At 41.1% G+C, this 19,202-nt stretch overlaps 1 long non-coding RNA gene across 1 annotated transcript in view; it reads left to right on the top strand.

Moving 5' to 3' along the window:
- The window catches only part of LOC114019749, a 218,544-nt gene extending 201,804 nt beyond the window's left edge, over positions 1-16,740 (top strand). The window contains exons 5-6 of the long non-coding RNA XR_006286183.1: positions 12,165-12,273; positions 14,475-16,740. This is a non-coding gene — a long non-coding RNA (uncharacterized LOC114019749). The remainder of the gene's footprint in view (positions 1-12,164; positions 12,274-14,474) is intronic.
- The last annotated feature ends 2,462 nt before the right edge of the window (positions 16,741-19,202 follow it).

Raw genomic sequence — 19,202 nt, 5'->3', positions numbered from 1 at the left:
AGGAAATGGGAGTTTTGCCTTTGACTTCATGGGGAGTTTTTGGGTTTCCTCTCTCCTGTTGTTTGCACACACATTTGTGTGTGTGTTTCATTTGACCTCTGAGTAATATTTTTGATGGACTGTGCTCAGGTAAGTTCTTCCTGCTCAAATACCAAGTACTGCCCAGATTTGTTTTATCTTCTGAGCAATATTAAAGTAAGAAACATTTGCCCAAGTGGAGTCTTTAAGAATGTTAGTGATGAAGTTAAGGGATAATTTCATCTGGAAAGTCAAATGCAGTTTATTAATTCTATACATAAAATGACATGTAAAGCAGAAAAATTGGAGAGAGCATGAGTGAGAATCGAAGTCTCTGCCCAGGTAAATTCCTTTCATTACCCAGTGTTCTGAGCCCTTCAATTTGCTTGATTCCTTTTCACTGCTCTCTGGAATTCTCTCACATGTCACAGAGCTACAGAAAACACTTCCTATCACATAAAGTGCTTGCAGAATACAGCAGCAATAAATACAATTTGCATTTCCACATAGCATTTTCAATCACAGTAATAGTGTGTTTGTAATGATGAAATCAACCTATATTATGAACCAGAGAATTTCAGGTTTGTACTGACAGAGTATTAAAAAAGGAGAAAGCCTTGTAATGAAAATATTATATAAAGCAATAGTTACTTTCTATAAGAACAATTACCTTTCTATAAGTCAATTACCTAAGACTGATTAGGCGTGAGAATGCTTTCATAATGACGTCTTTTGTTTTATGCACAAAAAAGATCAGTTTTATAATGAAATGCAAAATATAAATTCCAGTGTGAATAACCTATGTTGAGTGTAAAAAACTCAAATGAATAAATGCATCTGCATGGTGTTAAGAGGCTCTCATGCACATCACTTTACTATTAGCTGCAACATTTTTGGACTTTATTATCACCCTTATGTGCTAATTTTCTGATATACACATCACTGTTTACTCTCAATAAAATAAACGTAAGAATGGCCATACTGGATCAGACCAATGGTCCATTTAACCCAGGATCCTCTCTTCTGACAGCAGATCAATGCCAGATGCTTACGAGGGATAAAGAGGACAGGGCAATTATCGAGTGATCCATCCCCTGTTGTCCAGTTCGAGCTTCTGGCAGTAAGAGGTTTAGGGACACTCAGAGCATGGGGTTCCGTCCTTGACTATCATGGCTAGTAGCCATTGATGGATCTCTTCTCCAGGAACTTTTCTAATTCTTTTTTTAACTTAGTTATACTTTTGGCCTTCACAATATCCCCGGCAATGAGTTCCACAGGTTGACTGTGTGTTATGTGAAGAAATACTTCCTTATGTTTGTTTTAATCCTGCTCCCTATTAATTTCATTTATAATTTTATAGACCTCCATCATATTCCCCCTTGGTCATCTCTTTATAAAGCTGAACACTCCCAGTTGTTTAAATCTCTCCTCAGATGGAAGCTGTTCCATACCCCTAATTATTTTTGTTACCCATCTCTGTACTTTTTCAATTCTAATATATCTTTTTTTGAGATGGGACGACCAGAGCTTCATGCAGTATTCAAGATGTGGGCGTACCATGGATTTATATAGAGGCAATATGATATTGTCTGTCTTATTATCTATCCCTTTCCTAATGGTTTCTAATGTTCTGTTCGCTTTTTTGACTGCTGCTGGACATTGAGCAGGTGTTTTCAGAGAGCTATCCATAATGATGCCAAGATCTCTTTCTTGAGTGGTAATAGCTAATTTAGACCCCATGATTTTATATGTATAGTTGTGCTTATGTTTTGCAATGTGCATTACTTTGCGTTTATCAACATTAATTTTCATCTACCATCTTGTTGCCCAGCCACCCAGTTTTGTAACGCCTCTAAGTCAGCTTTGGCCTTAACTCTCTTGAGTAGTTTTGTATCATCTGCAAATTTTGCCACCTCACTGTTTACCCCTTTTTCTGGATCATTTATGAGTATGTTAAACACCATAGGTACCAGGTACAGCTCCTCGGAGGATACCGCTATTTACCTCTCTCCACTGTAAAACATTGCCATTTATTCCTACCCCTTGTTTCCTATCTTTTAACAAATTACTGATCCAAGAGAGGACCTTCCCTCTTATTCCATGACTGCCTACTTTGCTTAAGAACCTTTGGTGAAGGACCTTGTCAAAGGTTTTCTGAAAGTCCAAGTACACAATAGCTACTGGATCATCCTTATCCACATGTTTGTTGACACTCTCAAAGAATTCCACTTAGCTAAATATGTATGGAGAGAGTTTCCCCATTCCACACAGCATGCAAAGTAAATGAATTGTTTGCCTAATCAGGACGTCTGCAATGAATGTTTATTGCAGCAAGAATTCAGAGTTAGGGTATCTGCAAAGTATATAATTATACTGAAGGCAAACACTCCATACCATACTGCACCAATACACTTGGGTTTCGCTTCTGTTGCTAGGAGTTTGTGGGTGTTTTAAATTGTATTTTATTTTATGTATTCAAAGTGTATAACTGAATTATTTATATTTTATTAAAATTATTATTGTTTGAAATAAGTTTGTTTGAAATAAGATTTGTTTTCAGGATTTAATGCATGAAAAAGATTCCTGTTGTAATTAAGATAACTTCTTAGAAGAAAGGCTAGCATGGAGGAAGTGGAAATTACTGCAGACTTGATCCATAATAATTATTTTATTTTATTTAAGGAACAGGGTCCTCACTATTACTACATTTAATGAAAAAAGGCCCTAGTCACATTGTTAATAGGAACAATCATTTATTTTCACTCAAGGTTCTATTTGAATTGCTAAAATAAATTTCAGACTCATTTTATATTTATCCACTATGATCGTTACTCAGCTTTATGTATTGTTTGTATGTTACACTTAAAAGGGAAAGCGGGTAAGAGTCTGACTTGATCATATGCAGACAAGGTGCTCCACTTTCAGAGCATTCTCCTGGATTATCACGGATGGCAAAGATTCAAACTGAACCCAAATGTGGCATATTTAAAATAATTGTTTTAAATGACACAGTCTGGGTTGAGAATGCAGCAGAAATGCATTTGAGAGATTTTTATACAAAGAGCTTGTTCAACTGGATGTGGGGCTGTGACAATTGATTATTCAGGAGCAATAATTTTTTAATATTGAGTTTGAGCAATAAATCAAATGAGGTCTTTGTGATATGGTCTCTTTCAGATCCTGTAGACAGGATCACTTGCACTATCACAGCACAAAGTGTACTCAGAACATTGGTGAAATTCCACCTTAAAACGCACTTATTTCCGTTAACTTTCCATCCCTGATCAACTATGACGCTATCTGCTTCTACACTCATGCCTCATCAGTAATTACATTTAGACGGTCCAGTTTAGACTGTAAGCTCCTAGGGAGTGGGACCTGTCTAAACTATGTGTTATGTAAAGTGCCATGTAAACCTAAGCTACTGGAACAAAATAACTGAATTTAGAAATCTCCTGCTAGCTTTACATTGATAATAAGGAGATTATTCAGTTTTCACTTCTCAAAAACATATTCAAATGCAATTTGATTTATGACTTTGCACTAGTTAATAAATAGTAAGCTTCAGTAAATAGCTATTTGGTAATCATAGCTCTAAATACATGTGTAGTTTTGTCTCTGACAGCAGGTTATGTCTTCTAATTAGTCAGTTTACAGTGTAATAAGTTTCTAAAATCTCAGGATCACATCTAAGCAAAAGAAACAATTCCTTTTAAACCATGCTCAGCCAGAAGTCTCATGCTGTAATTTCATGAGAAATAATTCATCAAAAAGAGCTGTAAAATAATGATATTTTCAGTTCTAAAGATTTTTATAGGTGCATTTTCCAGCAGGTTTTAATTTCTCAGACTGGGCTCATAAATAATTTATTTTGTCTTTCATTCTGCATTCTGAATTTAATATTCATTTCTACTGATTCAGATTCTCCAAACTCTGCAATAAGGTTATTTTTGTTGTTAATTTTAAATAATTATGCAAGTAAACTTTATTTTAACTGTGCAGTACCGACGACTATGGAGATTATGCTAGTTGGGTGACTCTGAAGATAAATAGAAAATTCAGAAAGCAATATTTACGAACAAATGTGCCCAAATGCATTTAAAACATAGAATATTTAAGACACTGCAAGACTGTAAATCCTTTTTAGCTCTCTGGCTAGCTAGGACAGCTGGTGATTTTTCAGTTTACAGGTACTGTATCTCTAGCATGGCATTTATTTTGTGACAAAGGAATATAAGTTGCCTTGGAGATTTTTAATTAACTCTTCTCCTGTAGCTCTTGCCTGCTTATCATTTCACTGGTTATTTAAGCTTCACATCAGATCTGGGATATTATTCTTCAGAAATGTCTTCTTAATCTCCCCAAATTAGCATTTCAGCAAAACATTGTTTCCATAACACACCATTAAATCAGCAGTTTTTAAAGGTATAGTTAATATTTACCATCATTAGTTTCGACTTGAACAGTGACAGGATCCTATAGATAGGCTGCTGTATGGACTCTGGAATTAAACCCATGAATATCTGTATTCTAAACAAGGGAAATGAAGGTGGTTTCTTATCTGATTGTTAGCCAGACATTTCACGCCTAATGTGATCTTTCTTAGTCACCTTTCACAACTTGCTCCTCAGAAATAACAGCTCCCCCACTTGATTATATACATTTATCCTGAATTGGGATTCATAAACTAATTTATTTATTCAGTGTGTTATTGTACTTTTACAAATGAATTTACGTTATAAAATGGACATGGCTTGGACATTAACTCTATTGCCTGGCATTTCCAGTCCAGGCAGGCCAATTCTTTCAGCTAAGTGCGTAGAACTGTATTCATCTTCCCCTTGAATATTGATGGACGGTCGTAAAGCTGGAAAAGGCAGAAAGTGCTGCTAGTGATACTCACATCCCCTGAATTTTCCCCTATACTGCCCTTTTAAAAGTGTGAAATTTATTATCCTCAGACCTGCTGATGCCACCCAGCCAGCAACTGGGTCTTCAGGATTTTAGTCAGCTGGATTATAAATGTCACAAACGCTTTTAAGAATTAAGAATCTGAAGCCTTTTCTACTCTGAAAGTGGAGAGATGGGTCTAAGCAAATATGATTTACAGATACAAGTTTAATGCCATAAGCTAGAGGGAGCTCCACCACAACGAAATAGAAAGGTTCAGCTTCATTTATCAATGTGCTCTCCTGGCTTTGTCTGCTTCTGAACATAAAAGACCCAGTTTTATTGCAGATATTATCTACACCATTCTGTGATATGAACGTTATTGTTTAAACTATTGCTGAGACATAAAACAGCTAAAACCTTCCACCATCACCAGCACCATATTCATGCCAAAGCCTTTGATAAATATCAGCTAGCAATCACTGGAAGGATTTTTCTCATTGTCTTTTTCTTTGTCAGAATACTCAGCCATCTTTAAGAAATGCATCATCTCTAAATCCAGGTGCAGATGCTATTTTAGGGCCTGATTCTGCACCCTTACTCATGCAAGCTGGCCTGCCTCAGGTGTCAGTGGGGTTCTGGATTGGCCCCTTAGTTCTGTACTTGAACTGATGTCAATGTGCTACTGTTTGCAAATACATCTTTAAGTAGGAAATATTTGCATTTTCTTTGAAAAGTAGTTTATACTAATACAGTTGCATGTGTAGCTGGTAGGAAAGTTGATTTTAATGCATAAATGGGCCTTTTAATTCAAGTAATGATTGCCAGAATGAGTTTATTGTGATACTTCTTTTCTAAAGCAAATGGTGAAGATTGTAGCTGGTACATTTTATAATTTGTTTGCTTACATTGAGAATCTTGGACAAAAGGGTGTCCATACAATTCAAAACTAGATGGTTTCGCCTCTATGGTATTGCCAAAAGGATGTTGCTAGAAAATCATCAAAACATAAGAACGGCTAAACTGGATCAGACCAAAGGTCCATCTAGCCCAGTATCCTGTCTTCCAACAGTAGCCAATGCCAGGTGCCCCAGAGGGAATGAACAGAACAGGTAATCATCAAGTGATCCCTCCCTAGTACTTACATGTAGTACTAGTAAACAGAATTATTTTTTCCTGTTCATTAGTATCCCTGGCTAATTCACTTTTTGAACAATGGAATTCCCTAGCCTAATTCTGGGGCCCAACTCATTTATAAGGTAGTAGAAAAAAAATGTTGACGCTTGATCTAAGCAGTTATTGCTGTTCTGCTCAGATAAATAATAACAACACACCTATCTAATTGATTTTGCTAATGAAATACCACAGCACGGGGAGAGCACCAACTGAAATTACCAAGGCACAGACTAACCTGGGTGGTGGCTGGGTATCTGGGCTTTATTTTTGTGTATACTGGGTGAGTCAACACAAAAATTATTTATCACATGAACATGGCCTCTTTTTCTGCTTGTGGAATGCCCACGGCCAGCTGATGGTTCCATCCCATTTATTATAAATCATTTGACCATTTTTTTCATTAATTTTTAAAACTGGTGACTGATTGTGACCGATCTCTTTTATTGGACCAACTTCTGTTGGTGAGAGAGACATGCTTTCGAGCTTTCATAGAGCTCTGTGTGGCTCAAAAGCTTGTCTCTCTCACCAGCAGAAGTTGGTCCAGTAAAAGATATTACCTCCCCCACCTTGTCTCTCTCTAGTATCTGTCTATCCATTTATATTTATGTGATGAAACAAGCAAAGTCTGGGTGACACCCCAACAAGTGTTTTGTATGCAACCTACATTGTGTTTGATAGGCTTGTACCTTAGGACTTAGTGGTCATGAACTGACTGACAGCCGTGGAGACCAAAGACCTCCAGTTTATCCATTTAAGTTGTACATTATGGACAGCAATAGCTAAAGCTTCCTCCAGCACACCTCACTGCTGTGCCTCAACCCTGTCCTGGATGAACTAGTTCTAGAATGAGGCAGAGGAGACTTCATTGTCTATGACCATTTACTCCTTGGTTTCTCTCCTAAGACTGACAGCAAGGAGGTCTGCTCCTGCTCGCAGAATCTATGCCACAAGCGCCTTTGCTTGCAGCAGGAAAAGAATGGAGATCGAGGGTGTGCATCACATCTGACATGGACACTCATTCAGTGGGAGCTGGACTGGCAACACCCATCAGCACACAGCCAACAGATGGGTCACTGGTGAGGTGGGCTGTATTTGAATGGGTCGTGACACAGAAAGGAAGGGTCTGAACCTGTTGGGCCTGATCCTGAAACCACTGAACTCAAGCCATTGGCTGGTTCTCTCAGTGTTGAGAGACCACATAAGGGGGAGGAGGGAGGTATTACGTTATTTAATAGTTATGTAGGCACATGCCATAAGATGGAATGATTCGTTCTTCTGTTTCTACTAAAATTATTTGTCACCTGTATTTTGGGGTTAAGAACAGAAAGTAGCTGGTAGGGTTGCCAACCCTCCAGGATTGTCCTGAAGTCTCCAGGAATTAAAGATTAATTTTGAATTAAAGATTATGTCATGTGATGAAACCTCCAGGAATGGGTCCAAACAAATGTGGCTATCCTAGTAGCTGGATACATTAAGCCTGCTCTGTAAATTCTACTCTTCTTTCTTATTTATGGGCTGCCTTGACAAAGAAGATTTTTCTGTTACAAGCAATTCTTCCTACATTTCTCTCTCAGCCCTGGTCTCTCTTTATATCTGTTGCCTGCGCTTCTCCAAATCCGTAGCTGGATCTCTAGCTGTGTGAAACTACTGTAGTTGTAGGAACTGAATCCTGTATCCATAAAATGAGTAACTGCAGCTTAAAGAAAAACATCTTAGATGTTTACCTTGAAAAATGGTGAATTTCCCAGCTTGAAAAATGTCTGGTTTGCTACTTTTAATGTTTGGCTTTTCCAGTTTTTGGGGAGCACTTAAGTTAGAATAGCAAGGGCTTCTCTTTGTCTCCTGCTAGTTACAGGCTTTAACAGCATTTCTATTCCTTTTTTTGCTACTCTGAAACCTAACATCCCTAAGTTATTCCCTACAAATGGAGATGTCATTGTGTAGAATCGTAATTACATTTGTGCTGATGTACTTTAAAAATTGCCTGGATGCAAAGATATATGGGGCGGTGAGACGTGAACATCAGCTCCGGGAGAGTTTGAAAAAAATCCATCATATTATATATGACTATATATACATGCACACATGCATTCACCAATACACACACACGCATGCACCCATATATACACACACACACACATGCATGCATGCACGCACGCATCATTGTTCCAAGTGAGCACAGCTGAACAAAACTTTAATTAAAATCAGTGGAGAAACGTCCAAGACAGGTAAAAGGGAAGGAGCACATCATGCTGTTGCGGGCTGAGCTCCTAGGTTCGGCTCGCTCCCAGATAGCACCATTGTGTTTCCCATGAGATCAATAGAGGGATAGTAGCTGTTTGTAGAGTGGAGATTTTGGGCCCCTCAGCAAGGGTGAATTTCCCAGCTTTCCCAACCAGCCAGGGCTGGGACACTTCAGTCTTGCCACCAATTTGCTGCTTCTGCAGGTTTTTGCTTCTCTAATGTTTGCAAGGTAGAGAAAAAGGGCCAGCTGGGCCTTCTCAGGCCATATGGGGAGAGATCCTCTGTGCACGGATCACCCGCTTTGCTTGTGGAAGGGGGCCTGGTTCTTCTTCAAGAACACAAGGGTGCCCCCTACTGAAGCTCTGCAAATGTGTCACGATATCAATGAGCTCACAGAGCTGGGTCCACAAACATTACAGATAGATCATCACAACTAACCCTATCCAGGGACCCCGTCACCATCACTGGATGTAGCGCATGTACCTGCAACATTATTCAAGGCTGACTTGCCTAATGAAATGAAAGTTCTAATCTGAAATATTTGCACAAGTGAGGCTTCAGAGGCTAGATCAATAGGATTTATACATCAGATCCATTTTTCTTTATTGCACGTAGAAAAGAAATAAAGACCCAACACTTTGATTGGCAGGAATACCAGTGTTCAGTATGTGAAGGCAAGGATGCAGCTAAGAACAGAGGAGCCAATATATACAGTACAGAATTAGGTGTGTAACAGAGGTCTGTATTTTACAGGAACAGTCTCATATGCCCTAATAGTACATGTCTGCCTTGCTGGATTTCTGTATATCTACAGTATATCACATTTTATAGATTTATTGATAGATTTATAAAAATGGTCCTACCATCAAATCTCAAGTTCCAGGGACAATATACAGAAAAATAGCAGCTGTCATGAACTCCTCCATAGATTTAACTATAATTAATCCTCAGGCAAAAAGAGAAAGCTTTTCACTGTGTCCTGAAGGGAATCAGTGTATGTTTTGTCATATCAACTGGGGGAGGTTGAGGCTTCTCCACTGACATCCTGCCCCTACTAGCAGAGCTGGGGTTCATTGAGCAATCAAGTAGTGGGTTTAATGACTCCCGTGGACTAGCCCAGATCAGAAAGGAATAGTGTCTATCTGCTGAGTAAGTATAGGCCTATTGCATTTTCAGCCAGAAATGATTCAGAGACGAATCCCCAGGCACTCTGTTCTACCACTAGTGTTCCTCACCGTTTTACCTGTGGCGCAAACATGCTACGTGTTCTTGTTCTTGCTTATTGTCTTTTTTTCTCACTGGAATCCCCTTCGGTGCTGCTTGCTTGCTGCTTTCACAAGCTGTTTTGCCTTTTTATCACCAGAATAGTTCTAATGGTACTGACCAAGTCTTGGGTCCCACCAGTGTTTCTGCTGCAAGTGACCAAGCTGCTAATGGCCAAGTTACCTGCTGCCTAGGGATTCTGAATGGCCTACCTCTTACTAAATGTGTACCGGAGAGTGACATGTTCCACAAGCATTTCCTGAGCAACTTGTCTGCTTATCCTCACTGCTCCGTACCTGCAGGCCATGCCCTAGTCATTCTGAGAAGATAAAAAGGGTTGTCATTAAAGCAGACTCCCTGCTGTCTGTTGAGATATTGTATCTCACCTTTCATAAGGTTGCATTCATTAGTGACTCTTAGTGTAAAGTTCGTTCAGGTTCAGATGAGCACCTTCAATTAAAACACTAATTGAAATCTCTTTAGTTTGGAATTACACTGTGAATCTTGTGGGAGCAGATTTATTTTACTGATATCACGATGCTTTCATTCCCAGCTGAAACGAGGAATCCCACAGAGTGTGAAAACTTAAAAGCAGGGTTTAGTTTGAACTTTGGAGAAAGGTTCAGGATTCTGGCAGTTCAGGTCCGCTACTTTATTGACACTGGTTTGTCCATTTTAATGGGAACCTCTTGCCACCATTCTGTAGCTCCCCAAATTCATCCAGAGCCTCCTTCAGAAATCCTGGGCTGGATGTTTTGTGTGGGTTATAACCGGCAATGCCAGACTTGCCCAGTGGTTCCTCTTTGTCTCTTCCAAACCTTGAAGTACTTTCAAATTTGGGTGGACAAAATGTAAAGTAAGCCAGGATGGATGAATATGCAGAAATCTATTGGAGCTAATACTTAAAGATTAAATGAAACAAAAATAGATGAAAGAAACTAAATCGTAGCATTGGATCCAACATTACTCAACATGACATTTAGAAAAACCAAACTCTTTACTGATTTATTCAATCTCCACTGTAACCCACACATTAAATTCTCAAAGGAAAATGAGCTTTACAGAGCAGAAAAGACAATAAAAAAGCATTGCAAGGGCATTGTGTCAGAAGCAACCGTTTCTGTGCAGACTGCATGCCCAGATTCTTCCAGTGTCAGAACTTTTTATATTGAAGAACTGGTAATCCTGTATCATCCAAATAAGGTATTTATATTTAATGGAGCAAACAATATTTGTAAGGTTAATTGGCCTTGTCCCAGTTTCAACTACTCCCTAAAATTAACGCATCTGAATTTCAAACTTAGATGCCATTACAAAGGTGTGTATTAGAATGGGAGCTCTGCAAAAAATAATTATCATGTCAAGTGATGTGTAGGAGAACAGGAGGAGCTGCAATAGAGCATGGCAAACATTTCATGTTACCCACTATAAGGAAACTGATCTGGGGAGGAGGAGGACAGAGAAATGAAAAGTAATTGGGGGATTATCAGGAGGAGAGTTTTTAGCAATCAGCACATCTACATCTTATTGATATGTTGTCAGTAAATGTCTTATGAGCTGCCCAAGTAGCCCCACATTTAAAACAATCTGGGCAAATGTGAAGTCTTTTGCTGGATTTGTGCAATACAGGGCCTTAAGCAAAAGGCTCTTTTTGGCTGGCGAGTAGGAACTTTTCACAATGTTTTGGAGAAAAGTGATAGCTGCTAACTGAAAATACATTGGTGGTCTTTGCTCTAACTCAGCTATTTCTTCCTGTCTGGCTTGTGTACTGTTTACAGCTCCAAAGTGATGAAGTGTGTGTAAACCTCAAAAGGTTTGGAGGTTCAAATAAATATTCATAAGTTCAGGTGCTTGTCTGAATCATTCTGAGCCACTTTGGTCAGGGGATTGGGCTGGACCTCCCATGAGGTCAGGCTTTCTTGTGAAACTTCTTGAATTTCCTGGCTTCATGTAGGTTGCACCTAGTGGGTGATATTCACCCTGCTGCAGTGAAATTTCGTCTCTCTGAGGAGGTCAGTACAAGGCAGTTATTTTTCACAGGACATTTTGAAATGTTTTAAAAATTTCCTGTGCAAATTGTTTTTCTTTTCAACACTCCCACTGCAAAGCCAAAAATGTTTGGTTTTCACAAACTCCTTTCAGTAAATCCTCATCAATCATCACATTTTTTCAGTAAAACTTTTCAATTTTTAGAAACTAAAAAGGCCCAAAAATATATACTGAAAAATGAAATGCTTAACAAAACCTGACCATTTCTACTGAAAACTGAATTATTTTACTGAAAAAAAATCCATTTCTGTTTCTTCACTGAAAAATTTAAAATTTCAACCAAAATTAAAAATTCTGTTTTCTCCAAAAAACTCCAAACCCAAAATCATGTTTAGATAAAAAATGATTTGAAGAATTTTTTTGACCAACTCTCGTCTCTGAGCTTAGGTAGGATTTAAACATTGCACAGGCTGGCCCTCTGCAGACAAGGGAATTTTATCCATGCACTGTATCCACTTACAATTGCAGGTAAATCAGGAAGCAATGTTCTTTTTCTTCTTCTTTTTTATTGATTTGTATTGCAGGAGCACCTAGAGACCCCAGCCAGGATCAGGGCTACATTATGCTGGGCCCTGCACACTCTTAGGCGGACATGACCCTTCCCTGAAGAGCTTACAGTTTAATAGAAGACAAGTGAGTAATAAGCAATAGGAGGACTGAGGAGGGAGAATCAGTGTATATTAGTAATAGGACCAGGTGATTACTGCGGCTAGCTAATGCACAGCACGATAGCTTTGAATGTTGTTAACAGTCAAATGATGGGGATGAGAGCAAACCACCTGAAGCAATAGAATAGTTTGAACCTGATTCTTTTGAAACTTCTTAAAAGTTTTGGGTTCAGATTTGTGCAAATTGTTGCCCACAATGCTTTGCTCCACGCTGGTCAATGTGTAACCCAGGTCAGTTAGCTCATCCCTAACAAACAGCCTTCTGAGTGCTATATCAGCACCAAAACACAGTGGCCAGTTTCACAAAACAGGGCGGTAGTAGTGTGAACTTCTAATGTACATCTGCAGCATCAGGATCCCTGGCTGCATAGCATAGGCAGTGAATGAGACAAAATATGGTTAAGCCCATTCCTGTTATGGATCTACACAATGGAATGTGTCATCCTATTAGTGACCACTCAGACTCTGAAATTTCTGAGTGAGACTTGAATACACATTCAGATTAACACACAAAGTTGGGTTAAGTTTGAAATAGTTTGTTAACATGAACTAGGGGCTGAGCTGTGAAAAAACTCGGTGGTAGAAGAGTCTCTAGGAAATCAGAAAAGAAGCCCAGTAGCATTACTGTCACTTTCAGCTCTGTGTCTGACCTCAGAGCTGGGGAAGATAGCTTGCCTCTCTTTGGCAAAAGTTAGAGCAAACTGCATTGTGATAGAAAATGTCCTCCAAGGAGTCAGCAGAGTTTATTGGCCCATGTGCCCTGGGGAGACACTGGTTTTGGTATTCTCGTTGCCACTGCTATTCACTTTCAGATCTAATCAAAAGTTCACCTTCTCCCTCAGCATATCTGCAAAGGCCCTAGGGAAACTCTTCAGAGGTACCACCCGAGGAAGGAGGAAATATGACTCCTTTAAATTTAAACAAAACTGGGGAGTTTATACAGTAGGTTTTGTTTTGACACCAGACTACCACATGGACTTATACAAGGGTGTGGGAAATGGCTCTTCTTAGAGGAGGCAATTTATTCAACTAACTATTTTGATGGGAGGAGGAAGGATTGAATCCTGGCACTCTAGGGAGAAGAGCAGTGATTATTCATCAGAATATTTAGCTCTATCAGAATGTCGGGCCATGGAGTGAACACACCAGGCTAATAGAGACTGATACTGGGATTTTTGTCTTCATCTTTACTAGATGAAGGATTTTGCTGTAAATATATTAAGGGGGATTCATACAAGTATAACCACAAATGTCAGAGTGTATTCCCAATTCCCACATGTGTGTTGCTGTGCTAGTGCTCAGTGCCACTGGCAGATGTTTCAGATTTGGATTTTATGCTCTGGTTTTATGCCATGTCTTCAGACATCTATTATTTATTATTGTTATTGGTAACTCCTGAAATTCTAGAGATAGTCATCATTTCTATATGATGAGACATTCCTAGAAAAGTGGGAAAAGATAAAAAGGAAGAGAGAGAGAATGCAAGAGTTTAAAGTGCGACCCCCCCAGAACTAATGTTAGGTTTTTATCTGCAGTTGGCATGAAGCAGTTAATAAAAAGTTCATCCCTTTATGTACTGATAGCTTTGTGATGTGGTATGTGAGGCTCTGACTGGCTTTCATCAAGTGTATCATACCCCAGTTTCCCTTGAAATTTAGGCTGGTAATAATGTACGAGCTGACCTGCCTTGGCCTTAATTTCCCATTGCCTTGGTCTTTTGATTCTGTCTCCATCCCCAGATTACATGGCTCTGAGAGAACCTCGCTTCACTTCCTTGACCATATCTTAGAACGTTTTCCTTCATTCCTCAGCTGTAACAGGCAAAGATGAAATCCCAGTTCTAAGAGCTCAGAGATTCAGATGGACAACTTATTTCTTAACATGAAATTCAGGGGACTTATTGTGCTACTGTTTTATCTTCTGTTGAAAATAACAGTCAAAAGCTCACCAGGCACCATCACTGTTGGCACTCTCTAATTACACAGCAGATACATAGTTAAATGGGTCCTTATAAGAAAATGATACCCTGTTTTAAAGCTGCCTCTAATGGATATTCAAACTCTAGAAATCTGAAACTGGTTAAAAAAAATCACCTCCTCTGGGAGGAATGCATGGTTCTGAGATGTCATTGTTTGGGAGCTGGACTGCCCTTCCCTCTCCTCTCAGTTCTGCTGAAGATTTGCCATCAAGGCACCATATTGTTTCTGCAGTGCATTTACAACACAACAGCTCCAAGCACAATGAAGGGAAGGAAGCAACTATATGTGTCGCAGCTAGACACTGCTTCAAAGGAACAGGCCATGTCCATAGTTGAAGCCCTGTGACCTGAAGGAGCTGAGAGCAGCCGGGGCTTGCTTCAGTTGCCATAGGCCATTTGTTTTCCCTTTGAAGAAGAACAGGTGTGAAATAAAGTAAAGGTTGTACCTTATATACCTGCCATCTTGCTGCCTGGTGAAACGCAAGGCAAACACACACAGTCATTTGTATTCAAACTGCGGGGGGGACATTCTGCCATTAAATGGTTCTCAGCTCTCCTCCTGCAATTGGAAGAGTCTGTAATTGCTACCCAATTGGTTGGCATTTAGCGCGCCATATCAGTATTAGTGAGTACTAAGTACGCTTTCATGTTGGATGCTGAGAACTGTAAGAGATAGCTAGAGTTTAAAATGGAAGTCTGCTCTGATTATGTCAATGATTAGATTAGCTTCCTCATGTTTTGCTGTGATGTGTTCATTAGCATTCCTACTGGACTTTCCATCTGTCCAAACTCCTTACAAAGGTTAACAAATTAATCCTTACAGCACCCTGGGAAGGTGCATCATAACTTGTCTCATTTTATGATGGGGAAAACTGAGGGAGAGAGGTTTTGTGATTTGTCCAAGGTCACAGATTGCATCATAGTGCCCTGATTAGGGACCAGGAGTTCCTGGTGCCTGGTCACCTGCTTAGGCCATCAGCCCACACCTTTTTCTCTTTGCTTGGAGTGCTAAGATTATAACCCATTTGATTTTAACCGCTAAGCCAGCACCACGGATCCCCACACACCATGAAACCCTCTGATTTTGACATGTGTTGTGCAGTGGCTGGAGCAGGAGCCAGGAGACCCAGGTTCTGTTCCTGACTCTGCTGCTGGCTCGCTGTCAGACCTTACCCAAATCATCTAAAATATCTGTATCTCTACCCTTCAGCCTTACAAATAATGGTACCAGCAGTAACCTGCCTTTGGAGGAAGCTATGTTAGCCTCAGGTGCAAACTGGTAATTATCACTATTATTACAGGGCATCAAGGTGCCTGCCTGGATTGTGAACATTATTGGGCCAGATCCTCAGCTGGTCAAAATCAGCATGTTTCCATTGTTCCCAGTGAAGCCATGGTGATGACATCCACTGGGCATTTGGTCGGCAGTTATATTAACCTCAGACAGAATTTACCTTCAAGACATTTCCAATGAGGGGTGTCCTCTTTTAGGCCCTGTTCCTCCAGGTGCATCCATGTGGGTAGACCCTTGGCCCACATTTGGAGCCTTAGGCAAATAAACATACCTAAGTCCAGTATAATATGAAAATATACAAAGGGAAGGATTTATCAGCATATCAGTGTGTGCAGCTAGGGCTACTGGTGCTGAAATAAGTCTCATTGCATTAGGAACCCAGAGCTAGTGCCCAGTGTTGTAGTGACACAATAATGTGGTGCTTGGAGACCTGAATGCACCATGTGCATTAAGAAAGTAAGATCAGAGATTTATTTGCCAATCTAGACAGAGTGCTGAGTTATTCCACTCATTTCCTGGTTTTCTCCTACAAATCTGTCATGTTCATAATTATCACTTGTTTTCAGCTATTGACAGAGTATAAAAATGAAGGAAAGCATGATATCATAGACAGTCACATAGTCCATTAGGGCAGTGTGGGGGACAGATTTCTGATATATTCAGCTCTGACCACTGGCTTTATTTCAAAGAATGGAAATGCGTGGTAGAGTTAGGAATACCCTAGGATTTACATGGAGAAGCTGTGCTAGGTAGAAGTGTCATTAGATTCTGCAAAGGGTGGCAAAGTTGAACATTCAGGGAGGGGCTTATTCACTCATTGCCTTCAGTAGTAGTTTTATCTGAATAACAAGGGCAGAATCAGGTCCCTAATCATATCATCTTCTTGCTGTGCAAGAATTTCACACTGTTATTCCATAAAGTCCTGCTCATGCTTTCAGCTGGAATCAGTGGAAGTTTGCTATTGACTTCAGTAAGTGCATGATCCCCCCAACTGAGCCCTATATATGGGCCTGCTCCAAACCCCTTACTGAAGCCAATGGGAAGACTCCTATTGATTTCAGTAAGCTTTGGATCAGGCCCTGGTGAGTGGCAGGTGGTTTTCAATAAGTATGCAAGAAATGTTTATCCTTCTGAGCACTCTGACAACAGAACTTGAGTTAATTTGCAGATCAAGATACTTGGCTGCTGCCAAATGTCTGAACTTGTTTCTTGAAGGATTTTACTTCCTGTAACACATAAGCAAAATATTTAACAAGAATTTGTAAATAAATATCCACAAAGAAATCATGGGAGAAAGGGACTCTTCATTTGAAGATATTTGTTCATTTTCTCTCTTTCCACAATACATAAAGTGTCACCTTTTTCACTGTGAAACTTCAGGTGTTTTTGGAAAATATTTTTGGTCAGTAGCTGAAAAAGAAAAATGAATAATTTAATTTCCCAATAACTCACCCTGATATTTTCCCAAGTAAAAGATACGCATTTACAATTTGAAACAAAATCAACACTTGTCTTGAAACTTTGTCATGTCAAAAAATAATAAAATATCAGGCAGGCAGAATGTTTGTGATTTCAGAAATTTGTAATATTAATATAAAAGGAGTACTTGTGGTACCTTAGAGACTAACCAATTTAGTTAGTTATTTGGTTAGTCTCTGAGGTGCCACAAGTCCTCCTTTTCTTTTTGCGAATACGGACTAACATGGCTGCTACTCTGAAACCTAATATTAATATGTAAGTATATCATCTGAGTTATCTGAGAAATTATTCACACTCCCTGTGTCATTTGTTTTCCATATTTTCACATTTAATGTCTCAATATCAAGAAATTCTCATTACTGATATAGACAAATACACATGTAGGAATTCTTGCCGTTTGATGTGAGATTCTGGCAGTTCACTTCTTTTTGATCCTTCAGGGCTACAATCATGAATAAGTTAAAGAAGCAATAAAATCTGACTCTTCCAAAAGGTAGAAGTGCGTTTCTCTTCCAAATTAGCTGCCAGACACAGCAGTTTGTTTACTGGGTGTGGTGAAAGGCCTGTTCAGCAATGTTGCTAATTTTCTTTTAACAATGAAAGAAGCTTTTAGATGTGTGTGCTCTTATTTCTTTGACAGGTATGATGCTTCCTTAGCAGTGATACAAACACTTGGGATGCAGCAGTCAGAATGCAGGTTTCCTGACATACTGGCACCTAGCAGGTTGCCATAGTGACAGACATAAGAAACAGTACTTCAGAAATTTTGCTTTATAATAGTTAAAATGCATTTTGAGAATGATCATATTTCAGATGGCTCCCTCTGTTTTATATGGGGATAAGCAGAATTACTGGTTTTTGCCAATAAGAATTAATGCTTCTTGGCTTTGCCCACCCTCATTGACTCAGAAGTGTTTTGCATCAGAATATTTGTCTACATTTTGTAAACAAAATAAGCCAGTGTTTCTCTCTCTCTCTCTGTTGGTATAACCCGTGCAACATTGCCTTTATGTTTTCAAACATTCAGAGGGAGAAGTGATAAGTCCCGGCCGCCTATGATGTTCTGTATCTAGAGCGCTGTAACTCAGACTCCACTGATCGTCTACACAGGGTTGTACAAGAGAGACCGAGATGTGGGGAGATTTCAGAAGCATTCCTGGCCCTGGTGAGATACGTACCAACAAATCAGTCAAATAACAAGTCTTTTGCAAGCAGCACAGCTGCCTCGCCGGGCCTTTGCTGAGCAAGCTCTAAGCTGCCCCCCTCCTGATTGAAGTTGAAAAGCTCAAAAACGTTCCTCTCTCCCCCCAGGGCAGAATCTGACCCCAGCTGGGCGAGAGCCCGGGGCCGCCACACCCGTCTCCGCGCTGATTAAACCTCCCGACACTGTTCGCCTCATCACCGAGCTGACAGGGCGAGCTGAGTGAGGAGTTTGAGCGCAGTTAGCAACAGGTGCTGGGTGCCCGGGGGGGTTAGAGCTTCCCCAGCCCGCAGGCCCCCACCCCGGGCCGGGGCACGGGGCGTTAGAAAAGAGCCAGCCAGGGGCTCCGGCTCGCCTGTGTTGGGGCAGGCTCGGAGCCCCAGTCCCGCAGTTCGGCGGCGCCCAGCCCGGTTGCGCCCAGCGGCGGAGTGACCCCGCCCCAGAGGTGGCTGCATCGCAGCCCGCGGGCCGGGCGCTGCCGTGGCGGGGCTGGGCTGGTTCCGGGCACAAGGCGGGGAGTCGGGTCCGGCAGGGGCCGCGCTGCAAAGCCCAGCTCGGTGGGGCGCTGAGCCGCGGGGACGCTGGCCGGGGGGCACCAGCCCGGGAGTGCAGCCCCGGGGCGGGGAGCGGTCAGGGTGCAGGGCCGCTGACGGGCTCCGGGCTGCCTCCTGCAGCGGGGGCCGGATCCGCCCACGCAGCCCCCGTGCCCGCAGGTTCCCAGGGTGTTTTAGGGCTGGACTCTCCCCCGCCCCCCGGCAGCGGCTCCCCGACAGGCCCGGCAGCTTCCTGCCGGCAAGAGCTGGGCGGCAGCGAGCGGCCCGTGAGCTGGGTCTGCTCCGGCTGCGGCGCTGCGGCCTGGGAGCCGCTCGGCGCCCCGCGGGCCCCCGGCCTGGCCTGCCCAGGGCCTGCCCGCGGCAGGAGGGTGGATTTCCTGCCTTTCCG

The sequence above is a fragment of the Chelonia mydas genome, chromosome 16, assembly GCF_015237465.2.
Source record: "Chelonia mydas isolate rCheMyd1 chromosome 16, rCheMyd1.pri.v2, whole genome shotgun sequence".
NCBI lineage: Eukaryota > Metazoa > Chordata > Testudines > Cheloniidae > Chelonia > Chelonia mydas.
Note: the sequence above shows the minus strand (reverse complement) of the source record. Positions and strands in the feature narration are given on the sequence as shown.